This window comes from Misgurnus anguillicaudatus, chromosome 4 (genome assembly GCF_027580225.2).
Source record: "Misgurnus anguillicaudatus chromosome 4, ASM2758022v2, whole genome shotgun sequence".
In the NCBI taxonomy this organism is placed as follows: domain Eukaryota; kingdom Metazoa; phylum Chordata; class Actinopteri; order Cypriniformes; family Cobitidae; genus Misgurnus; species Misgurnus anguillicaudatus.
In genome coordinates, this window is record NC_073340.2 from 10,304,232 (window position 1) to 10,320,548 (window position 16,317).

The 16,317-nt window shown below is 46.2% G+C and overlaps 18 non-coding genes across 18 annotated transcripts; 4 read left to right on the forward strand and 14 right to left on the reverse strand.

Annotated features, from left to right (window-relative positions):
- Positions 1 to 8,417: 8,417 nt before the first annotated feature.
- On the reverse strand, positions 8,418 to 8,489 carry trnae-cuc (transfer RNA glutamic acid (anticodon CUC)). Its single transcript has one exon. It is a non-coding gene; the product is annotated as a tRNA-Glu (tRNA).
- A 92-nt stretch (positions 8,490 to 8,581) lies between these two features.
- On the reverse strand, positions 8,582 to 8,655 carry trnam-cau (transfer RNA methionine (anticodon CAU)). The gene has a single exon. It is a non-coding gene; the product is annotated as a tRNA-Ile (tRNA).
- A 228-nt stretch (positions 8,656 to 8,883) lies between these two features.
- On the forward strand, positions 8,884 to 8,956 carry trnar-acg (transfer RNA arginine (anticodon ACG)). Its single transcript has one exon. It is a non-coding gene; the product is annotated as a tRNA-Arg (tRNA).
- A 975-nt stretch (positions 8,957 to 9,931) lies between these two features.
- On the reverse strand, positions 9,932 to 10,003 carry trnae-cuc (transfer RNA glutamic acid (anticodon CUC)). Its single transcript has one exon. It is a non-coding gene; the product is annotated as a tRNA-Glu (tRNA).
- Positions 10,004 to 10,719: 716 nt separating this feature from the next.
- On the reverse strand, positions 10,720 to 10,791 carry trnae-cuc (transfer RNA glutamic acid (anticodon CUC)). The gene has a single exon. It is a non-coding gene; the product is annotated as a tRNA-Glu (tRNA).
- A 92-nt stretch (positions 10,792 to 10,883) lies between these two features.
- On the reverse strand, positions 10,884 to 10,957 carry trnam-cau (transfer RNA methionine (anticodon CAU)). Its single transcript has one exon. It is a non-coding gene; the product is annotated as a tRNA-Met (tRNA).
- Positions 10,958 to 11,473: 516 nt separating this feature from the next.
- Positions 11,474 to 11,545, reverse strand: trnae-cuc (transfer RNA glutamic acid (anticodon CUC)). The gene has a single exon. It is a non-coding gene; the product is annotated as a tRNA-Glu (tRNA).
- A 74-nt stretch (positions 11,546 to 11,619) lies between these two features.
- Positions 11,620 to 11,693, reverse strand: trnam-cau (transfer RNA methionine (anticodon CAU)). The gene has a single exon. It is a non-coding gene; the product is annotated as a tRNA-Met (tRNA).
- A 230-nt stretch (positions 11,694 to 11,923) lies between these two features.
- trnar-acg (transfer RNA arginine (anticodon ACG)) lies at positions 11,924 to 11,996 on the forward strand. The gene has a single exon. It is a non-coding gene; the product is annotated as a tRNA-Arg (tRNA).
- Positions 11,997 to 12,209: 213 nt separating this feature from the next.
- Positions 12,210 to 12,281, reverse strand: trnae-cuc (transfer RNA glutamic acid (anticodon CUC)). Its single transcript has one exon. It is a non-coding gene; the product is annotated as a tRNA-Glu (tRNA).
- Positions 12,282 to 12,737: 456 nt separating this feature from the next.
- trnae-cuc (transfer RNA glutamic acid (anticodon CUC)) lies at positions 12,738 to 12,809 on the reverse strand. The gene has a single exon. It is a non-coding gene; the product is annotated as a tRNA-Glu (tRNA).
- Positions 12,810 to 12,913: 104 nt separating this feature from the next.
- Positions 12,914 to 12,987, reverse strand: trnam-cau (transfer RNA methionine (anticodon CAU)). Its single transcript has one exon. It is a non-coding gene; the product is annotated as a tRNA-Met (tRNA).
- A 230-nt stretch (positions 12,988 to 13,217) lies between these two features.
- Positions 13,218 to 13,290, forward strand: trnar-acg (transfer RNA arginine (anticodon ACG)). The gene has a single exon. It is a non-coding gene; the product is annotated as a tRNA-Arg (tRNA).
- A 213-nt stretch (positions 13,291 to 13,503) lies between these two features.
- Positions 13,504 to 13,575, reverse strand: trnae-cuc (transfer RNA glutamic acid (anticodon CUC)). The gene has a single exon. It is a non-coding gene; the product is annotated as a tRNA-Glu (tRNA).
- A 620-nt stretch (positions 13,576 to 14,195) lies between these two features.
- Positions 14,196 to 14,269, reverse strand: trnam-cau (transfer RNA methionine (anticodon CAU)). The gene has a single exon. It is a non-coding gene; the product is annotated as a tRNA-Met (tRNA).
- Positions 14,270 to 14,498: 229 nt separating this feature from the next.
- On the forward strand, positions 14,499 to 14,571 carry trnar-acg (transfer RNA arginine (anticodon ACG)). The gene has a single exon. It is a non-coding gene; the product is annotated as a tRNA-Arg (tRNA).
- Positions 14,572 to 14,785: 214 nt separating this feature from the next.
- trnae-cuc (transfer RNA glutamic acid (anticodon CUC)) lies at positions 14,786 to 14,857 on the reverse strand. The gene has a single exon. It is a non-coding gene; the product is annotated as a tRNA-Glu (tRNA).
- A 620-nt stretch (positions 14,858 to 15,477) lies between these two features.
- On the reverse strand, positions 15,478 to 15,551 carry trnam-cau (transfer RNA methionine (anticodon CAU)). Its single transcript has one exon. It is a non-coding gene; the product is annotated as a tRNA-Met (tRNA).
- Positions 15,552 to 16,317: the final 766 nt, after the last annotated feature.

Below are 16,317 nucleotides of genomic sequence, written 5' to 3' on the forward strand. Positions count from 1 at the left end.
CAAATATCATCACACATGTCATTGATTAAACACAACCACTCAAAATGGATTTAACCTGTTTCAAATGATGTGACACAACCAATATAAGCCAGTTCCCTGGTGTATACAGTAGTACAGTGCATTTTAGACTGTATACAGTTGTTTACGATTGCTTACACACTATAATTAAAATTTTCACACAATAAGCAAAACCTTACACTCACACAAGGCTGGATTTGCACAACTGTAAGCACATTGTCAGCTTCACACTATTTGCAAAACATTACACAGTGATTTGCAAAACACTACACACTTGTATACATCAGACACAGAAGTATATCAGAATGTCACTTCCTTGCAATTCCAAAGCACTCACTGTCAAATTTCCACTGTCACAGGCCGGAGCGGACCACTAATGTCGTGAGTCACGCCCCTCCCTAATTACACCCCAATGACCAGACACACGAGAGAGAGCAAGTATAATTTAAAACAAACTTTTTATTTTTAAAAGAGAATGGGGAAGGGGGTAGCTAAAACTAGAGCTCTCTGAGCCACGGAGAGCGTTGACCACAGTCTCGCCTTGGACTCTCACGGGGACTAAGAGGTACGTCAATCTGTCTTCCTCTTTAATTGCGTCCGCACGTGACTTGACGGTGAATATTCTTGTTCTGGTTCCTTGTGTTCCCAGCAAGCTGCAGCCGAGCCGCTTAACTTCCCGTCCTGGGCATACCTGGATCGGTGACCTTGACAGATAGACGGCACACAGTCTTCCAGCTGGGGCATCTAGAGAGTCCACAGGTGTCCCCGAGGCTGGGCTAGAGGGGCCTAGAAGGTACACAGGTGAGTATGCAGGTAGTAGGAGGGGATACAGTAGGCTAGGTGCTCCTTCAAGCATCCAAAGGGGATATGCGAGGTACGTACATTGACACTTGGCTCCGGGTGTGCAAGCGAGTATGCAAGGGCAGTATTCTGGGCTCTGGGCTTGGACGTACAGGTCAGTATGTGTAGTGAGTATACTGGGCTCTGGACTTTAGACATACAGGTACATGTATAGGGTGAGTACACTGGGCTCCTTACTTTAGGGCGTACGGTAAGTAACACTGGGCTCGTGGCTTTGGACGGACAGGTAAGTATGGAGGCCAAATACACTGGGCTCGTGGCTTTGGATGTACAGGTAAGTATGGAGGGTAGATACACTGGGCTCTTGGCTTTGGACGTGCAGTTAAGTGTAGAGGGTAGGTACACTGGGCTCTTGGCCCTGAACTTACAGGTGTGTTGGGCAAATACACTCGGCTCGTGGCTTTAGACATACTGGTGAACGTAGAGGGCAGGTACACTGAACTCTTGGCTTTAGGGCATACAGTAAGTATGTAGAGCAAATACACTGGGCTCGTAGCTTTGGGCGTACAGGTGAGTATGAAGGGTAAGTACACTGGGCTCTTGGCTTTGGGGCGTACAGGGAATAGGCAAAGTAAGTACACTGGACTCTGAACTTTTGGGGCGTACAGGTCAATGTGTAGGGTAAGTATGCTGGCCTCTTGGCTTTGGGCGTGAAGGTAAGTGTGAAGGGTAAGTACACTGGGCTCTTGGCTTCGAGGCGTATGGTGAATATGCAAAGTAAGTACACTGGGCTCGTAGCCTAGGTCGTGCAGGTGAGTATGGCGGTTAAGTGCCTGGGCTCTTGACTTCTTGGCGTACAGTAAATAGGGGGATACACTGTAGCTTTAAACAGGCGTGACTCACCAGCCCGGAGGTAGCGGAGGTACAGCTTTAGCTCTGTGGGCTTTGATGACAAGAGAGACCGTAAGTACCCACACAACTTCTGATCCTCCTCACTAGGACGGATTTTGAGAGCAAACACTCAGATGTGGACTTCCAGCACGTAGTGACACAGTCCCACATCGATACAGAGCCCTTGGCTCAAACCTACAGACTGGCAGCAAACAAAACACACAGAGTTTCTTTAGCAATAGGATACTTCAGTGGACAGGTAAGAGAAGATACATCACCACTTGACTTGGAGCAAGAGACCTTTCCTTCTAGCACACTTTACAGAGACTTCTCCGATGTGCACGATCTTGTAAGTTAAGCAATGGATGTGAACACAAATATTATTCAATTCAATTCAATTTTATTTATATAGCGCTTTTCACAAGTGTTAATTGTTGCAAAGCAGCTTTACATGAGAAGATGTAGAGGAGAACACAGAAAATCAATAGATAATATAAGAAGTAGAGAAAGCGGTTAAACCGTACAAGCGAGCATATTAATAAAGTAACGTATACTGTAAAGTGCTAAGTTAAGCCAAAGTTGGCTGACTCTCCCTGGGATTAAAAACCCTCTAGGAAAAAAACCCAATGGGAAAAAGTCCTAGAAGGACAAAAACCCTTGGGAGGAATTAATATATATTTATATATATTTATATATATATATATATATATTTATATATATATATATTTATATAATATTATATATATATATATATATATATATATATATATATATATATATATATATATATATATATATATTTATATTTATATATTATATATATATATATATATAATATATATATATATATATAATATATATATATATATATATATAATATATAATATATAATATATATATATATATATATATATATATATATATATATATATATATATATATATATATATATATAATATATATAATATATATATATATATATATATATATATAGAAACGGTAGGGGTAGGAGGCGGGTAAGCGAATTAAACTGGTTTAGAGCCGGTGGTCGTTGGTCGGGCATCGGCTGGTCATCACGTTGAAGGACAGCCAGTGGATCAGTGATGCAATGATCTTCACAGCAACCGGAACTGGGTCTGTTTGTCTCATGGTCCTCGTGGTTGAGGACGAGACAGGGAGAGAAAAACAGAATTCTATTAGCGTAGGGGCCGTTCGCATGCAATGCAAGTGTCAAACATTAAAGTGGTTCAAGTCGGCTCGGTTCCAGACAGGCTAACTATTGCGGCATAAGTATATTACCCATATGAGGTATGTGAGTGCTTTGTTCTGGACAAACTAACTACTGCGGGAAATGTACATTTACTGGACATTTTATTTGAATGCTTTGTTAAAGAAGAATTATAACAAGAACGTGTTGGAAACTCAACTCAATCTTCCGTTGATTCAATCTTCCATGTGTATGCTGCCCAGTCTGCAAAATCCTCAAACTACACCTCTCCAAGCCCACTAGTCACTCTGTCTCACCTTCAATCTTGACCAGAATATCAACCGCACCTTCCTGCTCCTTCAATGCTCTAATTATACTCCACCTCTCCATAGAATCATCCAATCGCAAATGGCCACGTTCGTTTGCGCACCTGCACGCAATAAAGCCCCAAATCTGGTTGCCCGGAGTTACCAGAAGTAGTGGGCTGTTTCACGGACACTCGTCCGGGCGGAACTATTCCTTGCCATTTTAAGTTCCGCCATCTTACAGTTTTTTACGATTGCTTAAGCACAATTTTGAAAACAGGGCCCGGTTTGTCAAAACACTACACACAATTAACACAACCCTACACCAAAGTAGCACAACACTTCAGATTATTTGCAAAATGGAACACTTTTGTCAAAACTATACACAACTTTATAAAAACAATATTTTGTTACCATATAGAAACACAAACATTTCAAAAGACTTCAATCTTTTTGAACCAGTTACACACTGCTGTTGCTAACATAAAACACTTTTAGCAAGGCTAATTTTATTGATTAGAGTACTGCATATGAAGTACAAAGAAAAAGTGCAACTATACAATAGTTTACCAAACACTACAAAAGACCAATATTAGGAAAATATCATTGATTTCTCTCCATATACCCAAATCAGTCAACATGAAGAATCAAAACCAAACATGTCCCAGTTGTCATGCTACTACAGTAGTGTGCATAACACTGTTAGCTCAGGAAACAACAGACAAGCGTAAAATACTGTATCCAGTACAGCTTACAATTACAGTAAATAACAACAACCATAAAAATAATCAGAAAAAAAACTGACAATATTGTAAAGAAAATACTACGGTCATCCCTGCTGGAAAAACCAGCATACCAGCAATAACAGCTGGTGACCACCAGCTTAACCAGCATGGGAATGATGCTGGTCTATGCTGTTTTTTCAGCAGGGATACTATACATTATCTCTTCACCTAGCTGGATCTGGCCAAAGAATTTCATCAACATCACAAGCAATATCAAGATAACGCAGGAAGAACCATCTTGAATGTTGAATCCATCCTTGCACAGCTACGGTGTCAACTTGGTCACAGGCATCCTCCATGGCCTGAATGAGGGGTATCTGAGCCTGGAGATCGTAAACCTTCCAGCGCCCTGCAGAGAAAAACTCTTTGATAAGGTTTAGAAACTGAGAGTATGGTGGAAGGTATAGTTCTGTCAACTGTGAATGGTGTTGAAACTAGTTCTGGACTAAAGCAGAGCGGTGGAATGACACATTGTCCCAAATGACAGTTTATACTGTTTTGCTTTTGTGATTTTGAACCCTGTCTCATCAATATATATGAATTAATGCAGAACCTGCTGCATTTTTATAGTGCTTAAACCTGATTGGTGTGTCTACAATTTAGCAATAGTGTGTTTGTGCACCTGATGGCGGTGTTTAACAGATTGACTCATAAGTGTGGTCATTTGACAGTCAGTGCTTTGGAATTGCAAGGAAGTGACATCCTGATATATTTCTGTGTCAGATGTATACAAGTGTGTTTAGTGTTTTGCAAATCACTGTGTGTAATGTTTTGCAAATAATGTGAAGCTGACAATGTGCTTACAGTTGTGCAAATCTAGCCTTGTGTTTTGCTCCTTGAGTGTTAGGTTTTGCTAATTGTGGGAAAAAATTAATTATAGTGTGTAAGCAATCGTAAAAAACTGTAATTATTGTAGTGTTTACTCACTGTTTGGCAGTGTATTTCATTATGATCACTTTGTTTATGGATTGAGAAGAGTGTTTGATTTTGAACACAGGTAAAACTGTTTTGAGAGTAGTGTTTGATTTTGGACACAGGTAAAAGTTTCATTTTGCAAGAGGAGTCAGAGGTTTTGCAAATAGCGCTTGAAGATGAGGTTTTGTGTTTAATGTTTTTAGAAAATGGAGCAAGGTTTCAGAAATTGTGCTTTAGCAATTGAGAAAAACTGTAAGTGCTGCAAACTGAAGCGATTTCAACCTAAAATGGCCGCCCTAAACCTCTGAATCAGCCAATAGAAAGCCGGCAACATTACACAGTCACAGCAGCATGTGACACCATACATTTATAAATCATGAAGACATTACATTATATTAGTATTTAAATATTTAATATTAAATTTAATATTAATTCAAATTTGCTTCTCGAAATGTTTAACAATATTACAAATAAGTACATGCATTTATTTTACACAATTTTGCAACATTTTGATTAAGTTTCAACATGTTAATGAAATATACAAACGTAAAACTAAAGTAAAACTAAAACTAAACGTAAGACTAAAGTTTGCAAAGACTTGACAAGCCTGAACAAGATGATCAAGTTAAGTTGAAATACTCCACTTAAACACCATTGTAATTTTTGCCATCTTTGTCACTTTCACCTTTGGCCTGCTCACTGCTAACATTATGTTTAGGGTCAGGGTTTTATACTTTATTAATATCCCTTTACATGTAATGGTGTCACTGCAATCTTGTCGATACTTTACATTTTTGTGTTTGATAATGCTATTGTAGTTTTTATTTACATTTTATGGTATTTTATTTACCTATCAAATACTGTAAAACGCAAAAGCGGGTCTACCTAAAAAACTTACTTCAATTGGTAACACCTAATATTTAAATTTTGTTTACTTTAATTATTTCACTTAAACCGAGAAAATTTAAGTTGATAAAACATCAAATTTTTAGGAATTATCAATAATTTGATCCAAGTTTAAGTTCTTACAGTGTATATTATGCAAATTTAAATACCATTTAATTATGCTGTCTTTATAATCCCATAATCCCTGTGCAAGCCCTTGAATAAGTTTCACTAATATACATCTTATCCATTTTATACCGTATATTATATTGTGTGTAATACAATATACATTGCATAAAAAAAACCCTATACTCTTTATATTTCATGATGTTATATTTATTCCTATCTACTTTCTATTTTACTAACATGTATTTACTGTAAATTTGCTTCTCTTAAACAATGCAACAAGAAATTTGTCAAAAGTGCTATAGAAATACATTTGAATTCAAGTAATTCTAACACATTCTTTGTTGTAAAGTGCATGATCCTTCGCCTCTCTGCTGCCCTCTTGTTACCCTTAACTAAGTTAGGAGACCTCTCCAGTGCTGCTTCACACTGACTGCACTTTTAACTCAAATCACTTTTACTCCTGTTTTATTTTATTTTTACCTTTTTAACTGTTTTTATTAAAATCACATTTATTTTCTTTATTTGTTATTTTAAATGTGTATCTCTTATTTTTACATATTCTTTTTTCTCTTTTATATATTGTTTTCTCATTTCTATGTAAAGCACTTTGAATGAACTCTGTGTATGAAATATGCTATACAAATAAACTTGCCTTGCCTTAAATAATTTAGGAGATGAGACCTAGTCTTAACACTTAGGATGCTTTATAAATTAAACTTATTCTTAAGTCTAGGAATAAGAGTAAAATGACGTCATTCTTAGAATTTTGACACAGTTAAGACTAAAATCTTACTCTGAGCGGCTTTATACATACGGGTCCTGGGACGACAACAAGTGACAAACCATGTGACGACAACAAGTGGGGACAATTAAATGTGTTACATCGTTTGTCTGCAAATACAGAATACCTTCTGACACAACATATCTCTCATCACATAGGTTAGGATTTACCACACATTTAGTTTCATTAAACACAGGTTTTAAAGAATCATCACCCCTTTGCAATTCAGAAATGTTCCCTGGGATCCTCCGCAGAAGACTCAATGACTGGGGTACCCAGGTACTTTGTTAACCGCCGCTGTCGGCATGACTTCCTAGGGCCCTCAGTTCCACCCTGCAACAGACTATGGTCTAAGTCTGGCAGCGGTTGTAGACCAACCTAGAATCATGTCTGCAGGTAAATTGTCCATTATATTGCAACAATCAATAGGAAAAATTTTCACTAATACCCACAGTGATTTCAGCTTGAGGGTACTGCTTGATGTTCCCATGTGCACATTTAACAGCAGTTGTAGGCGTGTAATCAACATTGGATACAAAGCATGTTTTTGTCCTCGGGGTTCCCCCACACATCAGGATTTCTGATTGTAAATATTAAACATCTTTAATATTTACGGGTCACGATCGGGCTCGGAACTATCAGGTTCAGACACTCTTAACACACCTCACACCAAGGGAAAATCTGATAAGATAATCTGTATTTTAGCGTTTACACAGAAAATTCATAGGAAGAAAGAAAAGGGTTTGTGTGGAGTTGTGGAGAAACATGGTCCATCTCTGCTGTTCACATCAACTTTGTGCTGTGCCATGACTGCATCCGTTTTCCATCATCTTGCTTTCTGATTGGATATGGTTTCGCTTCATGTGATTCTCTCAAGAACGTGCGTGCCTTTGTCCTTAGGGTTCCCCCCACACATCAGGATTTCTGATCATAAATATTAAACATGTTTAATATTTACGGCTCGTGATCAGGCCGGCTCTGACGTTCTTCTAATCAGGTTCGGACACTCTTAACAAACCTCAAACCAAGGGAAAATCTGATAAGATAATCTGTAGAACCATCAAGATAATCGGGACACAGCTAGGATTGTCGGAAGGGGGGAAATCGTCCCAAAATCAGCCCGATTATATTTTGGTGTGTACTTAGCATTAGGCGTTATGTTCAGGTCGCGGTCTCTTCTAGAGACCTGTGTTTGAATCCCACTTCTGACACTCTATTGCCCTTATTAGAGCCCCTCCATGCTGTGTTTCGTGGTTTCTTCCGAGGGAGCGTCATTTCAAAGACAGGCACGCAGGGGGACCACCCCGTTTCCCATTTTGTTAAAGATGAAGCTTGGCAGATGTGCATGTCGATCTCCAGAATCCAGCTGTCTTCTAAAAAAAATGAATGCCAGAACCTTGACGTAGGGCCAGTGGTGCAATGGATAACGTGTATGACTATGGATCAGAAGTTTCTAGTTTTGACTCCTGGCTGGTTTGATCGTGTTTTTACTCCTCCCTCCCACACGTTGGGTGTCTTCACAAGGTTCTGATTGCTCTGTTGGCGGAGCGCAGGACTGCAGGAAAGCAATTTAGCAGGCCAACCTTAGGTCGATGGCCTGGAGCCAGTGGAGCTTTGCCGCTTGGGGGTTCTGCGATCCTTGCCTTCGAAGCCAACGTTGCGCAGAACCCGGTGAAAAAGCAAGCGGCGTCAAAAGCACATTCCCTGACCGGGAATCGAACCCGGGCCGCGGCGGTGAGAGCGCCGAATCCTAGCCACTAGACCACCAGGGAGGGCACATTCACTCTCAGACCGTGGATGCCCGGCACACTGTGCAGAAGAGAACTGGGGCTAACGTCGCAAACTAGTCGACAAAAAGTCACTGTGCCCCATGTGAGGATCGAACTCACGACCTTCAGATTATATGACTGACGCGCTGCCTAACTGCGCCAACGAGGCACGCCCACAATGATTGTTCGAATCCCACTTCTGACACTCTATTGCCCTTATTGGAGCCCCTCCATGCTGTGTTTCGTGGGTTCTTCCGAGGGAGCGTCATTTCAAAGACAGGCACGCGGGGGACCACCCCGTTTCCCATTTTGTTAAAGATGAAGCTTGGCAGATGTGCATGCTAATCTCCAGAATCCAGCTGTCTTCTAACAAAATGATTGCCAGAACCTTGTTGTAGGACCAGTGGCGCAATGGATAACGCGTCTGACTACGGATCAGAAGATTCTAGGTTCGACTCCTGGCTGATTCGATCGTGTTTTTACTCCTCCCTCCCACACGTTGGGTGTCTGCACAAGGTTCTGATTGCTCTGTTGGCAGAGCGCAGGACAGCAATTTAGCAGGCCAACCTTAGCTCGATGGCCTGGAGGCAGTGGAGCTTTTCCGCTTGGGGGTGCTGCGATTCTTTGCCTTCGAAGCCAACTTTGCGCAGAACCCGGTGAAAAGGCAAGCGGACGTCAAAAGCACATTCCCTGACCGGGAATCGAACCCGGGCCGCAGCGGTGAGAGCGCCGAATCCTAGCCACTAGACCACCAGGGAGGGCACAATCACTCTCAGACCGTGGATGCCCGGCACACTGTGCGTGCAGAAGAGAACAGGGGCTAACGTCGCAAACTAGTCGACAAAAAGCCGCAGTGCCCCGTGTGAGGCTCGAACTCACGACCTTCAGATTATGAGACTGACGCGCTGTGTAACTGCGCCAACGAAGCACGCCCCCAATGACGGGTTCGAATCCAACTTCTGACACTCTATTGCCCTTATTGTAGCCCCTCCATGCTGTGTTTCGTGGGTTCTTCCGAGGGAGGGTCATTTCAAAGACAGGCACGCGGGGGACCACCCCGTTTCCCATTTTGTAAAGATGAAGCTTGGCAGATGTGCATGCCGATCTCCAGAATCCAGCTGTCTTTTAAAAAAATGACTGCCAAAACCTTGTTGAAGGACCAGTGGCGCAATGGATAACGCGTCTGACTACGGATCAGAATATTCTAGGTTCGACTCCTGGCTGGTTTGTTCGTGTTTTTACTCCTTCCTCCGACACGTTGGGTGTCTGTACAAGGTTCTGATTGCTCTATTGGCGGAGCGCAGGAAAGCAATTTAGCAGGCCAACCTTAGGTCGATGGCCTGGAGGCAGTGGAGCTTTTCCGCTTGGGGGTGCTGCGATTCTTTGCCTTCGAAGCCAACTTTGCGCAGAACCCGGTGAAAAGGCAAGCGGACGTCAAAAGCACATTCCCTGACCGGGAATCGAACCCGGGCCGCGGCGGTGAGAGCGCCGAATCCTAGCCACTAGACCACCAGGGAGGGCACAATCACTCTCAGACTGTGGATGCCCGGCACACTGTGCAGAAGAGAACAGGGGCTAACGTCGCAAACTAGTCGACAAAAAGCCGCAGTGCCCCGTGTGAGGCTCGAACTCACGACCTTCAGATTATGAGACTGACGCGCTGTGTAACTGCGCCAACGAGGCACGCCCACAATGACGGGTTCGAATCCAACTTCTGACACTCTATTGCCCTTATTGTAGCCCCTCCATGCTGTGTTTCGTGGGTTCTTCCGAGGGAGGGCAAATTCACTCTCAGACCGTGGAGAAGAGACAGACAGGCAATTTAGCAGGCACGCGGGGGACCACCCCGTTTCCCATTTTGTAAAGATGAAGCTTGGCAGATGTGCATGCCGATCTCCAGAATCCAGCTGTCTTTTAAAAAAATGACTGCCAAAACCTTGTTGAAGGACCAGTGGCGCAATGGATAACGCGTCTGACTACGGATCAGACGATTCTAGGTTCGACTCCTGGCTGGTTTGTTCGTGTTTTTACTCCTTCCTCCGACACGTTGGGTGTCTGCACAAGGTTCTGATTGCTCTATTGGCGGAGCGCAGGAAAGCAATTTAGCAGGCCAACCTTAGGTCGATGGCCTGGAGGCAGTGGAGCTTTTTTGCTTGGGGGTGCTGCGATCCTTGCCTTCGAAGCCAACGCTGCGCAGAACCCGGTGAAAAGGCAAGCGGACGTCAAAAGCTCGTTCCCTGACCGGGAATCGAACCCGGGCCGCGGCGGTGAGAGCGCCGAATCCTAGCCACTAGACCACCAGGGAGGGCACATTCACTCTCAGACCATGGATGCCCGGCACACTGTGCAGAAGGGAACAGGGGCTAATGTCGCAAACTAGTCGACAAAAAGTCGCTGTGCCCCGTGTGAGGCTCGAACTCACGACCTTCAGATTATGAGACTGACGCGCTGCCTAACTGCGCCAACGAGGCACGCCCACAATGACGGGTTCGAATCCAACTTCTGACACTCTATTGCCCTTATTGTAGCCCCTCCATGCTGTGTTTTGTGGGTTCTTCCGAGGGAGCGTCATTTCAAAGACAGGCACGCGGGGGACCACCCCGTTTCCCATTTTGTAAAGATGAAGCTTGGCAGATGTGCATGCCGATCTCCAGAATCCAGCTGTCTTTTAAAAAAATGACTGCCAAAACCTTGTTGAAGGACCAGTGGCGCAATGGATAACGCGTCTGACTACGGATCAGAATATTGTAGGTTCGACTCCTGGCTGGTTTGTTCGTGTTTTTACTCCTTCCTCCCACACGTTGGGTGTCTGCACAAGGTTCTGATTGCTCTATTGGCGGAGCGCAGGAAAGCAATTTAGCAGGCCAACCTTAGGTCGATGGCCTGGAGGCAGTGGAGCTTTTTTGCTTGGGGGTGCTGCGATCCTTGCCTTCGAAGCCAACGTTGCGCAGAACCCGGTGAAAAGGCAAGCGGACGTCAAAAGCACGTTCCCTGACCGGGAATCGAACCCGGGCCGCGGCGGTGAGAGCGCCGAATCCTAGCCACTAGACCACCAGGGAGGGCACATTCACTCTCAGACCGTGGAGAAGAGAACTGGGGCTAATGTCGCAAACTAGTCGACAAAAAGTCGCTGTGCCCCGTGTGAGGCTCGAACTCACGACCTTCAGATTATGAGACTGACGCGCTGCCTAACTGCGCCAACGAGGCACGCCCACAATGACGGGTTCGAATCCAACTTCTGACACTCTATTGCCCTTATTGTAGCCCCTCCATGCTGTGTTTCGTGGGTTCTTCCGAGGGAGCGTCATTTCAAAGACAGGCACGCGGGGGACCACCCCGTTTCCCATTTTGGTAAAGATGAAGCTTGGCAGATGTGCATGCTAATCTCCAGAATCCAGCTGTCTTCTAAAAAAAATTATTGCCAGAACGTTATTGTAGGACCAGTGGCGCAATGGATAACGCGTCTGACTACGGATCAGAAGATTCTAGGTTCGACTCCTGGCTGGTTCGATCGTGTTTTTACTCCTCCTCCCACACGTTGGGTGTCTGCACAAGGTTCTGATTGCTCTGTTGGCGGGGCGCAGGACAGCAATTTAGCAGGCCAACCTTAGGTCGATGGCCTGGAGGCAGTGGAGCTTTTTGCTTGGGGGTGCTGCGACCCTTGCCTTCAAAGCCAACGTTGCGCAGAACCCAGTGAAAAGGCAACCGGACGTCAAAAGCACATTCCCTGACCGGGAATCGAACCCGGGCCGCGGCGGTGAGAGCGCCGAATCCTAGCCACTAGACCACCAGGGAGGGCACATTCACTCTCAGACCGTGGAGAAGAGAAAGACAGGCAATTTAGCAGGCACGCGGGGGACCACCCCGTTTCTTATTTTGGTAGAGATGAAGCTTGGCAGATGTGCATGCCGATCTCCAGAATGCAGCTGTCTTTTAAAAAAATGACTGCCAAATCTTGTTGTAGGACCAGTGGCGCAATGGATAACGCGTCTGACCATGGATCAGACGATTCTAGGTTCGACTCCTGGCTGGTTTGTTCGTGTTTTTACTCCTCCCTCCCACACGTTGGGTGTCTGCACAAGGTTCTGATTGCTCTATTGGCGGAGCGCAGGACAGCAATTTAGCAGGCCAACCTTAGGTCGATGGCCTGGAGGCAGTGGAGCTTTTTTGCTTGGGGGTGCTGCGATCCTTGCCTTCGAAGCCAACTTTGCGCAGAACCCGGTGAAAAGGCAAGCGGACGTCAAAAGCACATTCCCTGACCGGGAATCGAACCCGGGCCGCGGCGGTGAGAGCGCCGAATCCTAGCCACTAGACCACCAGGGAGGGCACATTCACTCTCAGACCATGGATGCCCGGCACACTGTGCAGAAGAGAACTGGGGCTAAAGTCGCAAACTAGTCGACAAACTAGTCGACAAAAAGTCGCTGTGCCCCGTGTGAGGCTCGAACTCACGACCTTCAGATTATGAGACTGATGCGCTGCCTAACTGCGCCAACGAGGCACGCCCACAATGGCGGGTTCGAATCCAACTTCTGACACTCTATTGCCCTTATTGTAGCCCCTCCATGCTGTGTTTCATGGGTTCTTCCGAGGGAGCGTCATTTCAAAGACAGGCACGCGGGGGACCACCCCGTTTCCCATTTTGGTAAAGATGAAGCTTGGCAGATGTGCATGCTAATCTCCAGAATCCAGCTGTCTTCTAAAAAAAATTATTGCCAGAATGTTATTGTAGGACCAGTGGCGCAATGGATAACGCGTCTGACTACGGATCAGAAGATTCTAGGTTCGACTCCTGGCTGGTTCGATCGTGTTTTTACTCCTCCTCCCACACGTTGGGTGTCTGCACAAGGTTCTGATTGCTCTGTTGGCGGGGCGCAGGACAGCAATTTAGCCGGCCAACCTTAGGTCGATGGCCTGGAGGCAGTGGAGCTTTTTGCTTGGGGGTGCTGCGATCCTTGCCTTCAAAGCCAACGTTGCGCAGAACCCGGTGAAAAGGCAACCGGACGTCAAAAGCACGTTCCCTGACCGGGAATCGAACCCGGGCCGCGGCGGTGAGAGCGCCGAATCCTAGCCACTAGACCACCAGGGAGGGCACATTCACTCTCAGACCATGGAGAAGAGAAAGACAGGCAATTTAGCAGGCACGCGGGGGACAACCCCGTTTCTTATTTTGGTAGAGATGAAGCTTGGCAGATGTGCATGCCGATCTCCAGAATGCAGCTGTCTTTTAAAAAAATGACTGCCAAATCTTGTTGTAGGACCAGTGGTGCAATGGATAACGCGTCTGACCATGGATCAGACGATTCTAGGTTCGACTCCTGGCTGGTTTGTTCGTGTTTTTACTCCTCTCTCCCACACGTTGGGTGTCTGCACAAGGTTCTGATTGCTCTATTGGCGGAGCGCAGGACAGCAATTTAGCAGGCCAACCTTAGGTCGATGGCCTGGAGGCAGTGGAGCTTTTTTGCTTGGGGGTGCTGCGATCCTTGCCTTCGAAGCCAACTTTGCGCAGAACCCGGTGAAAAGGCAAGCGGACGTCAAAAGCACATTCCCTGACCGGGAATCGAACCCGGGCCGCGGCGGTGAGAGCGCCGAATCCTAGCCACTAGACCAACAAGGAGGGCACGTTCACTATCAGACCGTGGATGCCCGGCACACTGTGCAGAAGAGAGCAGGGGCTAACGTCGCAAACTAGTCAACAAAAAGTTGCTGTGCCCCGTGTGAGGCTCGAACTCACGACCTTCAGATTATGAGACTGACGCGCTGCCTAACTGCGCCAACGAGGCACGCCCACAATGGCGGGTTCGAATCCAACTTCTGACACTCTATTGCCCTTATTGTAGCCCCTCCATGCTGTGTTTCGTGGGTTCTTCCGAGGGAGCGTCATTTCAAAGACAGGCACGTGGGGGACCACCCCGTTTCCCATTTTGGTAAAGATGAAGCTTGGCAGATGTGCATGCTAATCTCCAGAATCCAGCTGTCTTCTAAAAAAATTATTGCCAGAATGTTATTGTAGGACCAGTGGCGCAATGGATAACGCGTCTGACTACGGATCAGAAGATTCTAGGTTCGACTCCTGGCTGGTTCGATTGTGTTTTTACTCCTCCTCCCACACGTTGGGTGTCTGCACAAGGTTCTGATTGCTCTATTGGCGGAGCGCAGGACAGCAATTTAGCAGGCCAACCTTAGGTCGATGGCCTGGAGGCAGTGGAGCTTTTTTGCTTGGGGGTGCTGCGATCCTTGCTCTCGAAGCCAACTTTGCGCAGAACCCGGTGAAAAGGCAAGCGGAAGTCAAAAGCACATTCCCTGACCGGGAATCGAACCCGGGCCGCGGCGGTGAGAGCGCCGAATCCTAGCCACTAGACCACCAGGGAGGGCAAATTCACTCTCAGACCGTGGAGAAGAGAAAGACAGGCAATTTAGCAGGCACGCGGGGGACCACCCCGTTTCTTATTTTGGTAGAGATGAAGCTTGGCAGATGTGCATGCCGATCTCCAGAATGCAGCTGTCTTTTAAAAAAATGACTGCCAAATCTTGTTGTAGGACCAGTGGTGCAATGGATAACGCGTCTGACCATGGATCAGACGATTCTAGGTTCGACTCCTGGCTGGTTTGTTCGTGTTTTTACTCCTTCCTCCCACACGTTGGGTGTCTGCACAAGGTTCTGATTGCTCTATTGGCGGAGCGCAGGACAGCAATTTAGCAGGCCAACCTTAGGTCGATGGCCTGGAGGCAGTGGAGCTTTTTTGCTTGGGGGTGCTGCGATCCTTGCCTTCGAAGCCAACTTTGCGCAGAACCCGGTGAAAAGGCAAGCGGACGTCAAAAGCACATTCCCTGACCGGGAATCGAACCGGGGCCGCGGCGGTGAGAGCGCCAAATCCTAGCCACTAGACCACCAGGGAGGGCACATTCACTCTCAGACCATGGATGCCCGGCACACTGTGCAGAAGAGAACAGGGGCTGATGTCGCAAACTAGTTGACAAAAAGTCGCTGTGCCCCGTGTGAGGCTCGAACTCACGACCTTCAGATTATGAGACTGACGCGCTGCCTAACTGCGCCAACGAGGCACGCACACAATGGCGGGTTCGAATCCAACTTCTGACACTCTATTGCCCTTATTGTAGCCCCTCCATGCTGTGTTTCGTGGGTTCTTCCGAGGGAGCGTCATTTCAAAGACAGGCACGTGGGGGACCACCCCGTTTCCCATTTTGGTAAAGATGAAGCTTGGCAGATGTGCATGCTAATCTCCAGAATCCAGCTGTCTTCTAAAAAAAATTATTGCCAGAATGTTATTGTAGGACCAGTGGCGCAATGGATAACGCGTCTGACTACGGATCAGAAGATTCTAGGGTCGACTCCTGGCTGGTTCGATCGTGTTTTTACTCCTCCTCCCACACGTTGGGTGTCTGCACAAGGTTCTGATTGCTCTGTTGGCGGGGCGCAGGACAGCAATTTAGCCGGCCAACCTTAGGTCGATGGCCTGGAGGCAGTGGAGCTTTTTGCTTGGGGGTGCTGCGATCCTTGCCTTCAAAGCCAACGTTGCGCAGAACCCGGTGAAAAGGCAACCGGACGTCAAAAGCACGTTCCCTGACCGGGAATCGAACCCGGGCCGCGGCGGTGAGAACGCTGAATCCTAGCCACTAGACCACCAGGGAGGGCACATTCACTCTCAGACCGTGGAGAAGAGAAAGACAGGCAATTTAGCAGGCACGCGGGGGACAACCCCGTTTCTTATTTTGGTAGAGATGAAGCTTGGCAGATGTGCATGCCGATCTCCAGAATGCAGCTGTCTTTTAAAAAAATGACTGCCAAATCTTGTTGTAGGACCAGTGG